The sequence below is a fragment of the Dermacentor albipictus genome, unplaced genomic scaffold, assembly GCF_038994185.2.
Source record: "Dermacentor albipictus isolate Rhodes 1998 colony unplaced genomic scaffold, USDA_Dalb.pri_finalv2 scaffold_15, whole genome shotgun sequence".
NCBI lineage: Eukaryota > Metazoa > Arthropoda > Arachnida > Ixodida > Ixodidae > Dermacentor > Dermacentor albipictus.
The window spans coordinates 7,447,194-7,457,930 of record NW_027225569.1 but is presented as its reverse complement, the minus strand read 5'-3'; the positions used below and the strand labels follow the sequence as shown (position 1 = coordinate 7,457,930).

Sequence of the window (10,737 nt, the reverse complement as noted above, 5' to 3'; positions counted from 1 at the left end):
ATCAGACGCATGTCGGCCCGGCGGACAGCTCACCACCTGTCTACAGCACCCCATCCTCGTCCCGGTGAGAGGGCGCGCCCCCGACACGCCGCAGCGCCCGGTTCACGCCCGCCCAGCGGCGCGCACACGGTAGCTCTAGTTTTCTCGTGTCTCTCGTGCGACGCGGTAACGTCGGGGATGTGTTCGTTCACAATCGCCACTATGCGCGTCAGATACGCTGGAGACCACGCGCAGTGTAGTAGACTGAGGTAGCGTGTGTATGTGATTACGGGCTCCCCTGGTGATCGAAGTTTCGCCGGTACTTCCGCCGTCAACGCACACGCGTTGAGGAAATGATTCGCGTCCCCGCATATCATGCCGCGCGGGCACCGCGATTCACGCTGCAGGCGGAAGCAGGCGAAGTTATACGGGAAACGCCCGTGTGCCGTGACCAGCGTGACGAGCGGCCTGGGCGGCGGAAAAAACGGCGGAATACGCGAATCTGCCGGAACTCATTTGACGAGTTCCGTGGCTTTGTGTTCTTGCGTCCATAGGGTGTTCCACAGGGCGGTCACTGTCGCGTGGAACGCACTACGAACCGCTCTGAACGATTTCTTTGAACGATTTCTCTGAACGATACACGCCGCTGTGTGCGGGCACGTGATGAAGGCGAACCATCGATTGCGCGGTGGCGTGCGGAAGCATTACTTTGGTTTCGTGTATACGTTGGTCCTTCGTCGTGGGCTCCGCGAGCGTCGTCAGGAGCGACAAACTGCCCGAGTATATGTGGACAGGGGGAACGCACCTGTGCGTTTTTACGAAGTGCAGCGTTTCGGTAAACGCGAATATTTCGGTGTAGAAGGCGCTGGAGGCGGCTTGCAAGCGGTACCTGAGAACCGCGACCATGCCGTCGTTAGGGCGCAACACGACCACTGCCGCCCCCACCGACGAGGACGTAAAAAGGCGCGTTCACAGTGGCGGGAAAGCGCGCAACGCAGAACCAGAGTCATTTTATGTTTTTCTGGTCACGAAACTCCGCCGTCACGCTATGGGAGAGGTTCATATGCTGCCCAAAGGTGCCGCGACGCGGCGCCACTGTGCCACATAGGGCATCGTTCGCGTACCGAAATGCGTGCGCAGTGCGAGGCGAGCTGACTGATCGGGTGCGTTCTGTGCATGTGCTGTGCTATTTTTAGAGTGTTGGGCTGTTTGGTTGAAGTGGTGGGGTAGGACAACGATGCCGAGCACGTGTTGCGTGCCTGGGTGCCGTTCCGGCTACAAGGGCACGACCGAAAAGGTGTCATTGTTCTGTTTACCTAATAACAAGGAGCAGCGCGCGAAATGGAAGCGGGCCATACCGCGGCAGGAAAGTGGCGGTTTTAATTTAGAATCGAAGTATACACGTGTGTGCGCGAAACACTTTGACGCTTCGGACATCGTTACTGCGTACAATTTCAACATCAACGGCGACGACATGTCCCTGGAGCATGAGAAGCCGACGCTGAACACATTTGCTTTATGCTTTGTTGCGACCTCAATTTGTGTTATACCAGGATAGAGTAGTTCACAGCAATAGCGCCCTTACCCCGACCATCTATGAAAGGTATAGCATTAGAATTCCTTTAAATGCAAGTGTTAAAACAGAATAATATGCATTGTTTTATTTTCTATTGTCCTTTAGTCTTGGCTATTGATGGGCTACAATTCTTCAATTGCACGTACTTTAAGTCTATAAGCTGCTATGAGTAAGAAGGTTATTAGCACACTGTTAGCTACATTTGTATTGTGATTTGCTGAACAAGTTTTGTGTGCATGTTCAAGTAACAGCTGTAGAAGTAGAAAGGTGGTATCTCTAACAAGCCATTTAAAAAAAATTGCTGTATTTGTGATGCGGCTACTTGTGTTCTTTTGAGAGTTCTTTAGCCATGTGTTATGAAATGCTTATGCTTTACACTTTCTTGTTTATAGAAACAATCGACTATGCATTCTGTACTTATTGCCATTCGTTTGCTGGTGTTTGTTTCCTGCCTCCCAATGCATACCTCTCACGTTTGATCTTATTTCTTTATGCGTATTATATCAGTGTCATGCTTTTAACAAACTTCTTGCATTGTGAATGGTGGACCATTTATGACTCGTCGTTTCTGCGTCGAAACCACGAGCAGTGTGAATAAGTGCTGGGCTTACTGACGCTTCTAAACGACTGCTTGCTAAGGCAATTGCCTAATTACAGCTAGTTTCAACTGCGCAGGTCCTAACACTTCAGGTTCGCCTTAAACCGTTGTTAAAAGCCGCACCGAAGACATTTAGTAGCGAAGTTCGTCTTGCATTAATTCTACCTAAATCTTATTCAGAAATGGCATCGCTTTGCAAGAAATCTTAAGCGCATGGAGCAGCTCAGTTCGCTTTTCTTTGTCATTACGTATTCTACGGTAGCAGCCCTTTGCAACAGCAATTTCATTCTTTTGATCTCGTTATAAGATACTGCCCACAGAGTCCTTCTATGCCACAGTTTAACAGAAACTGAACAGCTGTGCTCGGCGAACAATCTGGCGCTATGCGCAACGGAGAATTGGCGCTTACTCCTCTGGTGATAAGTGGGACCACTGGCGTTTTGTTGCGAATGCGCGGTGTTTAATTTAAGGCAAATATTAAAAAGCGGAGCCCACCGAAGCGTTGAGGCAAACGGCGATGACGAAGAAATCCGGACCGGGACCGCCCGGCCGTGTACAGCGGACGCACTTCGACGGGGGCGAAATGCAAAACACCCGTTTATTTAAATTAAGGTGCATTTTAAAGGATCCCAGGTGGTCAAAACTAATCCCGAGTCCCCCACTACGGCGTGCCTCATAATCGTATCGCGGTTGTGGCTCTTAAAATTCCAGATCTTTCTGTTTTTTTTTGGTCTGAGACCGCCGCAAGCTCCATGTTATGAGCGGCTTTTTTTTTTTTCGTCCCGTGCGCTCATATCATCGCAGAAGACACGCTCATCGCAGAAGACACGCTCAGGCAGTAATTTAATTATATTCAATGTTAAAAATAGTTACGTGAAACTAAAGCGATCGTTGAGGAAGTTGAGAAAGCTAGAATACCGAGGCTGCCCCACACACAACCACAGCGGTAGCGGCGTTCGCATGCCCTCTCATGCACGGTTGCGCCTCTAGCGGCGGGCGCAGGCGCTATATGAAACTGAGGCGGCAGTTTCGTGACCAGAAAAAACATGGAAGGACTCTGGCAGAACGTTTCCCGCACGCCGCTTCCCGCACAAACCGGTTTTTCTCCCGCAGACAGGCTGCTCTGCCGTCCCGCAGAGCGATGGGTCGGGTACCTATTTTTGCCGTGCCACTGACGAGAACAGCCAATGGGGGCCGACCGTGAACCGTGACGTTGGTCCCAGTTCAGTGACCCCGTCGGCGGAGGCAGGAGGCTGCGCGCGCGCTGCGGGACACTCGGCGGTTGATTTGCCAGTATGAACATGCGATAGAAGGATGGCGCTGTCCTGTGTGTTCCTGCCTTCTGTCATCGTCTTTTTGCGCTGCCCCTTCAAGATGAACATGCTACTTGAGGATTTTGAGCGGTTCCTGGAGTGTATTCGGTGATATCCTTTTCTTTATGACAAGATGCATTGCGGCTATAAAGACACGGATGCCAAGATGAACCGATGGGGGTTAATAGGACTGGAGTTCGGCCTGACTGGTAAGTTTATGTCGTTGTGGAGTGTCTAGTATACGGTGTCGACCCCGGTGTCGGTCAGCATGAGGAAAATTTTTTCTGCAGCTTCCGAAGGATCATCAAAATTTAGAAATGCCAGGGATCGCTGGCTTAAGGTCGTCAGCGGCACTGACTCCACGTGTCGGAGTGGGGCACCCGGCAACGGCGGCAACGCCGCGAAAAAGTGGGCGCTCTTCCCCATAATCGACGGCATGCTGCGAAGCACGCCGCACTACGCCCTCAGGTTGGTATAGTCACACCTTTGCCGGTATGCTTTACCGTTTCAGTGTGAATCTTTTTCTGACTTGGTGCCTAGCCACAGTGCTCCAAAAGTGCCTCCGCTACCCTTTTCGCAGTGGGAAGCAGAAGCAGTGTTGCATGTTTCATTTTTTGCTTGCCATACACGAACTTTTTCAGTGCCATAGTTCTTTCTCAATGTCCCGTACCGCTTATTTCCATGCCCACATTTTCGTCTGCACTTTCGCAAAGCGTGCTTAGCCCCAATATATCATTGAAAAGCTAGCTAGAATTGGGCGCGACTGAGCACCGCCTCCGGGTCCCTTTGTGCTTGCGGCACTTTGCTTCGATACGCGTCCGCGTACGGCGGTTTATATGCATATACGATGTTTCACAACATAATGCCAGGTGCGATTTTTTAAGATTCTTTGATATCTCCCGCGGAATATTGCGAATTCCACGTTCTCAGTTCGCGTAATCCGAAAGTTTGTCTGGGATAGTTAGAAGCCATGTTGCCTCACTGACAGTGCTGTAAACACTTATTCTTTTTTTTTTCACCTCAGGGCCACGACGAACATTCCAAATAAAACCGGGTATGTATGGTTATGAACTGCAGCTGAGATTTGCATGCTTGAGCACCAAAATGTTCTAGCCTGGCGTCTTGTTATGCAGACAATCACCAGGGCCGAGTCAGCCAAATTGCAGCGGTCTTGATACCCCAGAAAGGTAAGCATTATTGTCTGTTTGGCTGGCTAACGTATGCACTTATGTCAAGCTTCTGATTGTATTTTGAGCAGCGTTTAGGCAAGGTGAGAGGATATTTCATTGTTTCGTGCAGTACTGACACAAGCCAGAACTCTCCAGACATGGAACTTCTGGAACTGTAAGTACACATTCAATAAGCACGTATGAACTGTGTTATACAGTACACAGTACAGATTCGGAAATTTTTGTACCTTTGAAATGATAAACCGTACATTTGTGCTTCTCAGTATGTTTTCAAGCAGTGTTGGTACAAGGAGTGTACAAAGAATGTCATGTTTCAATACATTTATTTGATGCAGTGCTGATATAAACAGCCAGAGCCCTGCAGAAGCGCAGCTTCTCACATTGTAAGTAGACACATCCATGCGTAAGTCTATATCATGCTGCAAGTTCAGAGAACTCGCATTTTGTACAATCCAGGTACGACGACACAGTTGACTCGGAGGACGACGACAGCAGGTAAGCATCTCCCATCCTTTTTACTGACATTTGCAGGTATTTTGCGGTAAGTGATATATGTCAGAAAATTCAGAAGTACATTGTTTGTCACGCAGCCCAGCACCTGCTAAAGCTGGGTTTTCAAGGTCCTGTAGCCCTTCACCAGCTCAAAACCGGGGGCCACCTCCTCAAGCTGAGACTGGTGGACAATAAATGCCGCCGGCCAGGTACACAAGCAAGCAAACTTTGCCATGTAGTCATTTCTTGACTTGTTTTTGTGCTTTGTCTTCTCAAGACTGTCCAAAGGAACACCTGCCGGAGGGCCACCTTCACGGTACGTACTTGAAAGTTTCATTCTTCCTAACAAAAGAGAGATGTAAAAAATGGTGTGAAACAATGCAGTTTTCATCATTTTGCAGAAGGAGGAAGAGGACAGACGATAATTTTGAAGATTGCGTCAAGGCAACCTTTGACAAATGTGCTGGTAGTTTTGCAAGCATCACAAGAAAACAAAGGAATGAAGTTGAATGCGAAGACGACAGTGAGGCCACGGGCCGCTTAGTCACCGTGAAGCTGCGTGCTCTGCCACCAAGGCAGCGATCGCAAGCTATATTTAATATATCCAAAATTTTGTATGAAGCTGAGCAAGATAGTCTACAGTAAAGTAATTGGCCTTCATTTTGAGGTGAAATAAAGCCTACGATTGTTTGTACTCAAGAGTATGATGCCTGAATTCATTTTAAAGAACATCTTTTAGAGCCCATGCAGCATTATCCTGCTTGTTTTACCTTCCGTCCTGCACGGTTGACGACCCTTTCTTGCCATGGAACTTTGCCATCCGTGACAAAATATTGTGCCAGTCTGTCGCGCACATCCATAGCAGACCTGCAATACAATATCGCAGCAGCTCAACATACACTGCATAAAAATGTTGGTTGACGCAGGCTTTCCATATTTACCTTGCAGAGTGGCAACCTTGTCTACTTATCCCTCTCATTGCTGGAAGGTCATTGCCGTCTGTCCTCCATAAGGCTGGAGTTTCGTTTCCTTGCCAGTCCTCACTGTCGGCATAGCCAGGTGGGCTGTAGGCAGATCGTGCTAATGCGCTCTCCGACATCCTGAAGTTATGTAGCACAACACATGCCTTGCAAATATTTTCTGTTGTTTCCTCTGATGCCCTAAAGGGCCTCCTTAATATTCGCCATCTTGCAGCCATTATGCCAAACGAATTTTCAATGACCCGGCGAGCCCGGCTTAAACGGTAGTTGAAAGTTGCTCTCTGCTGGTACTCCTTACGTCCAGATGGGCTTAACCTGTGCTTCTGCAGTTCTAGAAAGGACAACATGAGGCATATTATTTGAAGGAATTTTGCCACTCCAAATCATTTTAAATTTTAACGAAAAGGTGAAGGAACAATGAAAAATAAAGTAAATCATGGCTGTGTTTGACAACAGCTTTCTGTTCAGAATGGCGCTTTACAAAATGAATTGTGTCACCCAGAATGGCTTCTATCGTGTACTTGATTTCACAATAAAGTGAGCTTGGTTACTATAAGTACTACTGCTTTTGATTAAAAATATGTTGCCGGTTGCTGTCACAGAAAACAGATTTTAATGTCAACTTCAAGGATCACAAGCAAAACCGTCTCTTTAAATGTGCATAATGCTGTTTGGTCCTATTTGACTAGGGTACTTCACCCAAATATTTGCTCTAAAATGGAAAACAACAGAAAAACTTCCTGGGCAGCAACTTCAATGAGCATCATGCAATTACTGGCTGTAAAATGCATAATGCTATTCATAAACAGGCTCACCACGACGGGCATAGGGACGCATGAGGAATGTTTTCAAAGGGAAGGCTTCATCCCCTACTATCACATAGGGAATGACACCTGCCGACCCGACAGTGGTGGGGGATGGAACACCACACGTCTTCGCTGAGGGTTTTGAGCAAATCTGACCGCAAAAATATACCAGAATCCCCTTCACCACCGTAGTGGCAAAGATCAACATATGTGAATCTGAAGCAGAGTGGCATAAGAGAAGGAAATCAGTAAGCTAATAATGAGTGCTTCTCATTAATACTCTTTCTCTACAGATGCTCATGGTCTATTCCTGCATTTCTTACAGCATTCAGTCTGATTTGCCATTATTGTTTAGCATTGGTGCAACCAAAAGAGCAAAGCACTGAGGTGTACATGGCTAGAACTAAGTTGAAACCAAGCGCACAGAATATAGTTACCTGTAATGTGCATCACAGCAGGCCAAAAGAACGACACTGAAAGTTTTTTTGTAGTTCAGATTCCTTGACCCAGTGTTATTTGGGCATTCAATGTTTACATGTTTGCCGTCAAGGCTCCCAATGCAGTTTGGAAAATTCCAATAGTGTTCCATGTCAAATGCAATCTGAAATAGACACAAATTTGTCAGCCATTAACTGGCTTAGTAAACAATTTCATGAAAGTGGGGAGCGGGAATAGTGCATATAATGAGCAACGAAAATTATGCTGACATAAAAATCCTGCTTTCTGCTTCCTCTTTGTTCAGCTGAAATAAGTTTCTTTCAGAAGCAATAATAATTTAACGAGTATCAAACATTTACACATAGGTCTTGCAAAACCAAAAAAAATAATAGAAAAATTATTTGAAAGACCTCTGAAGATGCGGGATTCACTGCGTAATCACAGTACAAAAAGCACAGTAAGACTGACGCAGAGGAGGCACTCAGTGTAGCACTGACCATTCCATTAAACTTGCCTTACATGTCACGGCAACATGTATAATGTTTTATTAAGTTGTGCGGTTCGTTGGAGAAAAGAGATATTTGCTTCCCAAAATGTGTTCCTTCTTAATTTCAGAATAAGGGTTATGTTGAGCTGTCACCGCAGGGTGGAATAAAGAGTAACGTGAAAATTATAGTCGTCCATGCAGTGAGCTAGCACTGAACAGCTTTACATTCCTAGGAATGGGGTGGTGAGGTTCATATGAATGTCGCAACACATTATCTGTGGCCTCCATTTTATGCTCTCACACTCCTATGCAGGTGCTGTTCTTTCAGAAAACTAATTTCTCCCACCTTTTTTCATTCTATCTCAGTCTGAGGAAAAGGAACGTGTGTATGCCACAGATTCTTCCATATTGCAGCTGTGGTTTCTCTTATGAGAACTGAAGCTGTCGATCGGCCAATTAAAAAGTTGTACGACAAGCTGCGGAATGTGTCCCCATTTGCAAGAAACATGGAAAACAATAACATATGTAATAGAGATTGAGCAGCAATATATCTGACCTGCATATTTTTTAAGAAAACAAAACTAAATAAAAATTAAAACAAGGTGTCTAGTTGTACTGCATCGGAAGATCAAAAATTTTGTATTTTGCTCTACAAATATGAAAACTGCGGTGGGCCACGTACAACATTTCCTCTTCCCCTTTGACGAAAGAAAAGACTGCTTCGTCTTGTTGTTGCATGCTCTGCCAACGGCGGAAGAGCAAATTTTTTATACTGAACATTAAAACCATTATTATCGTGCTTTATGCATTCTTCTAGTCACAACACAACATGCACCTAATAAGCAGTAACTTGCAGTTTTAGCACCTTATACTTGTTTTACTGCGATTTCTGAAACTGGCTCCAACAAAATGGTTGCATCCGATAAAAACGTGGACCCCACGATGGGTTGTAAATAATGATTCGAACAATACTCGCTTACAGCGGCGCCTCAAAACCGGAGGCGTTCTGCTCCATCAGCTCTGGATCATGGGTTGAAATTCCAGTCACCCGAGACGTAGCCAAAAATAATAATTTCCTTATGCTGTGCGCAGTGTAATTAATCTTCACATGCTAATGAAAACTATCCGTAACAGCGCACCAGACTACATGGAGCAGCTTCAGGAAATAAATTTGCGGTAAGCTGTTAACCATCTTAATTAATTGAACATGATTAGCCATGGACACTCACCGTACTGTTATTGCCAGACAATCGTGGGCCGAAATCGGATCTCTGAATGGAGTCACCTGACGGCTGAGGCTGTGCTCGACGAAGCCCAGCAAAGTTTCGAAGGTGCTGGGAGGCATCCGAAGGTAGCTAAAAGGCGACCGGTAATATGTCAGTTATATCGCGTACGACGAGCACAGACTTTACGAATGCATCATAAGAAACAGCACTTACTCGCGGAAGTAGGCCTCGTCTTCCGCCCGCAGCCGTGGCAGCAATAGGCGCGCCTGCCCTTCTTGCTCTCGACGGCGAAACATGGGTCGCACCCAAAATCGGCGCTTCCGTGCATTCCGTGCACGGCGACGGTGCAGAAGCAGCGAACAAGCAAGTATGAGTACGTTTACCGTAGCCAACAGCTCATCGTTCCAACCAGCCATCCTCGTGACAAAAAGGGCGACGCGAGGAGAGCTAGCAGACGGTCAAGACAACCACGTGGGAAATCTGGTGTCACATGACTATCCCCTTCCCCTCTCTGGTCGTTAGGGTCCTCCCTCAACGCCTCCTCTCTCTACATTCCAAGAACCGCAGCGAGAAAACGCGCGCAGTGTGATCGTCATTCCGAGCAGCTGCGACGCAGCGGCGACGTCGACGCTGTGCCGCTGCGGGAAGTCTCCCGCTAGTGTGAGCGCGCCTTAAAGGAGCCGTCGGTGTAGATGTGCGTGCCCAGATGCTTCGACGCTTCGCGTACGCCGGCCGCGTTCAACCTGACAAACTGGAAATCTTCCGCTCTCGACGGGTGATCTTTACAACCGTCGTGCGCGTATACAGCACTTCGTCGGGCGAGAACGAGAATTTCCCGAACGTCACCGCACGGCGCATTTGAAACAGCGAATTCAGCGTTTAGCCTGTTCAACTCTAGGTCAATAGGTGGTTGGTCAAGTAATACCTGAAGCGCCTCTGTGCGTGTCGTGCGGTACGCCTCGGTTAGTGCAAGGAGCAACGCGCGGTGTACGTAATTCACCCGGACTTGTCGGTATAGTTGGCGTTTATCGCCTGAATTTGCAGGAACGAAATGGCTTTGATCGCCAGCGTTTCGGCCTTGCGCTGAAGATGTTCGGCGTGGTCGAAAAATGATAATCGTCAGTCGATCACGACGCCCAATAACTTTACCCCGTTGTGAAATTTTAGACCTTTTTTGTTGCGGTCTATTTCTATAGTGAGTAGGTTCTTTTCCATTCCGCCCTTGCCGAAAGAGAAGACGCAGATGGACTTATCGTGATTTAGTTTTAATTTAGCGAGTCGCTACCATTCCATAACGCGGTCTATGGCGTCCGTCGCTTTGTTGATCATTTCCTGTCGGTGGACGACGGTGTCGTCCGCGTACCCTGGTCCCCTGTCCTGCGTACCCCTGTCCCCTCCGGCATCGGCAGTTGCAGCAGCCCATCCACCACCGCGTTCCATAGCATGGGCGACAGCGTAAATCCCTGAGGGCTCCCCAGCGACGCCTCCACCGTCATCGCCCCCGAGTGGGACTGGAACGTGACTGTGCGGTGGCTCAACAACACGTGTAATAATCGCACCAGGTTGGTCGGGCATCCGCGCTCCCTGAAATAGTTTACAACCAGAGTATGTCACACGATATCGAATGCTCCCTAGAAATCCAAGGAGATTAG

General features: G+C 47.6%; 1 pseudogene; it reads right to left on the bottom strand.

Moving 5' to 3' along the window:
* Window positions 1-5,261: 5,261 nt before the first annotated feature.
* Window positions 5,262-9,501, bottom strand: LOC139051900 (uncharacterized; annotated as a pseudogene).
* Between the last annotated feature and the right edge of the window lie 1,236 nt (window positions 9,502-10,737).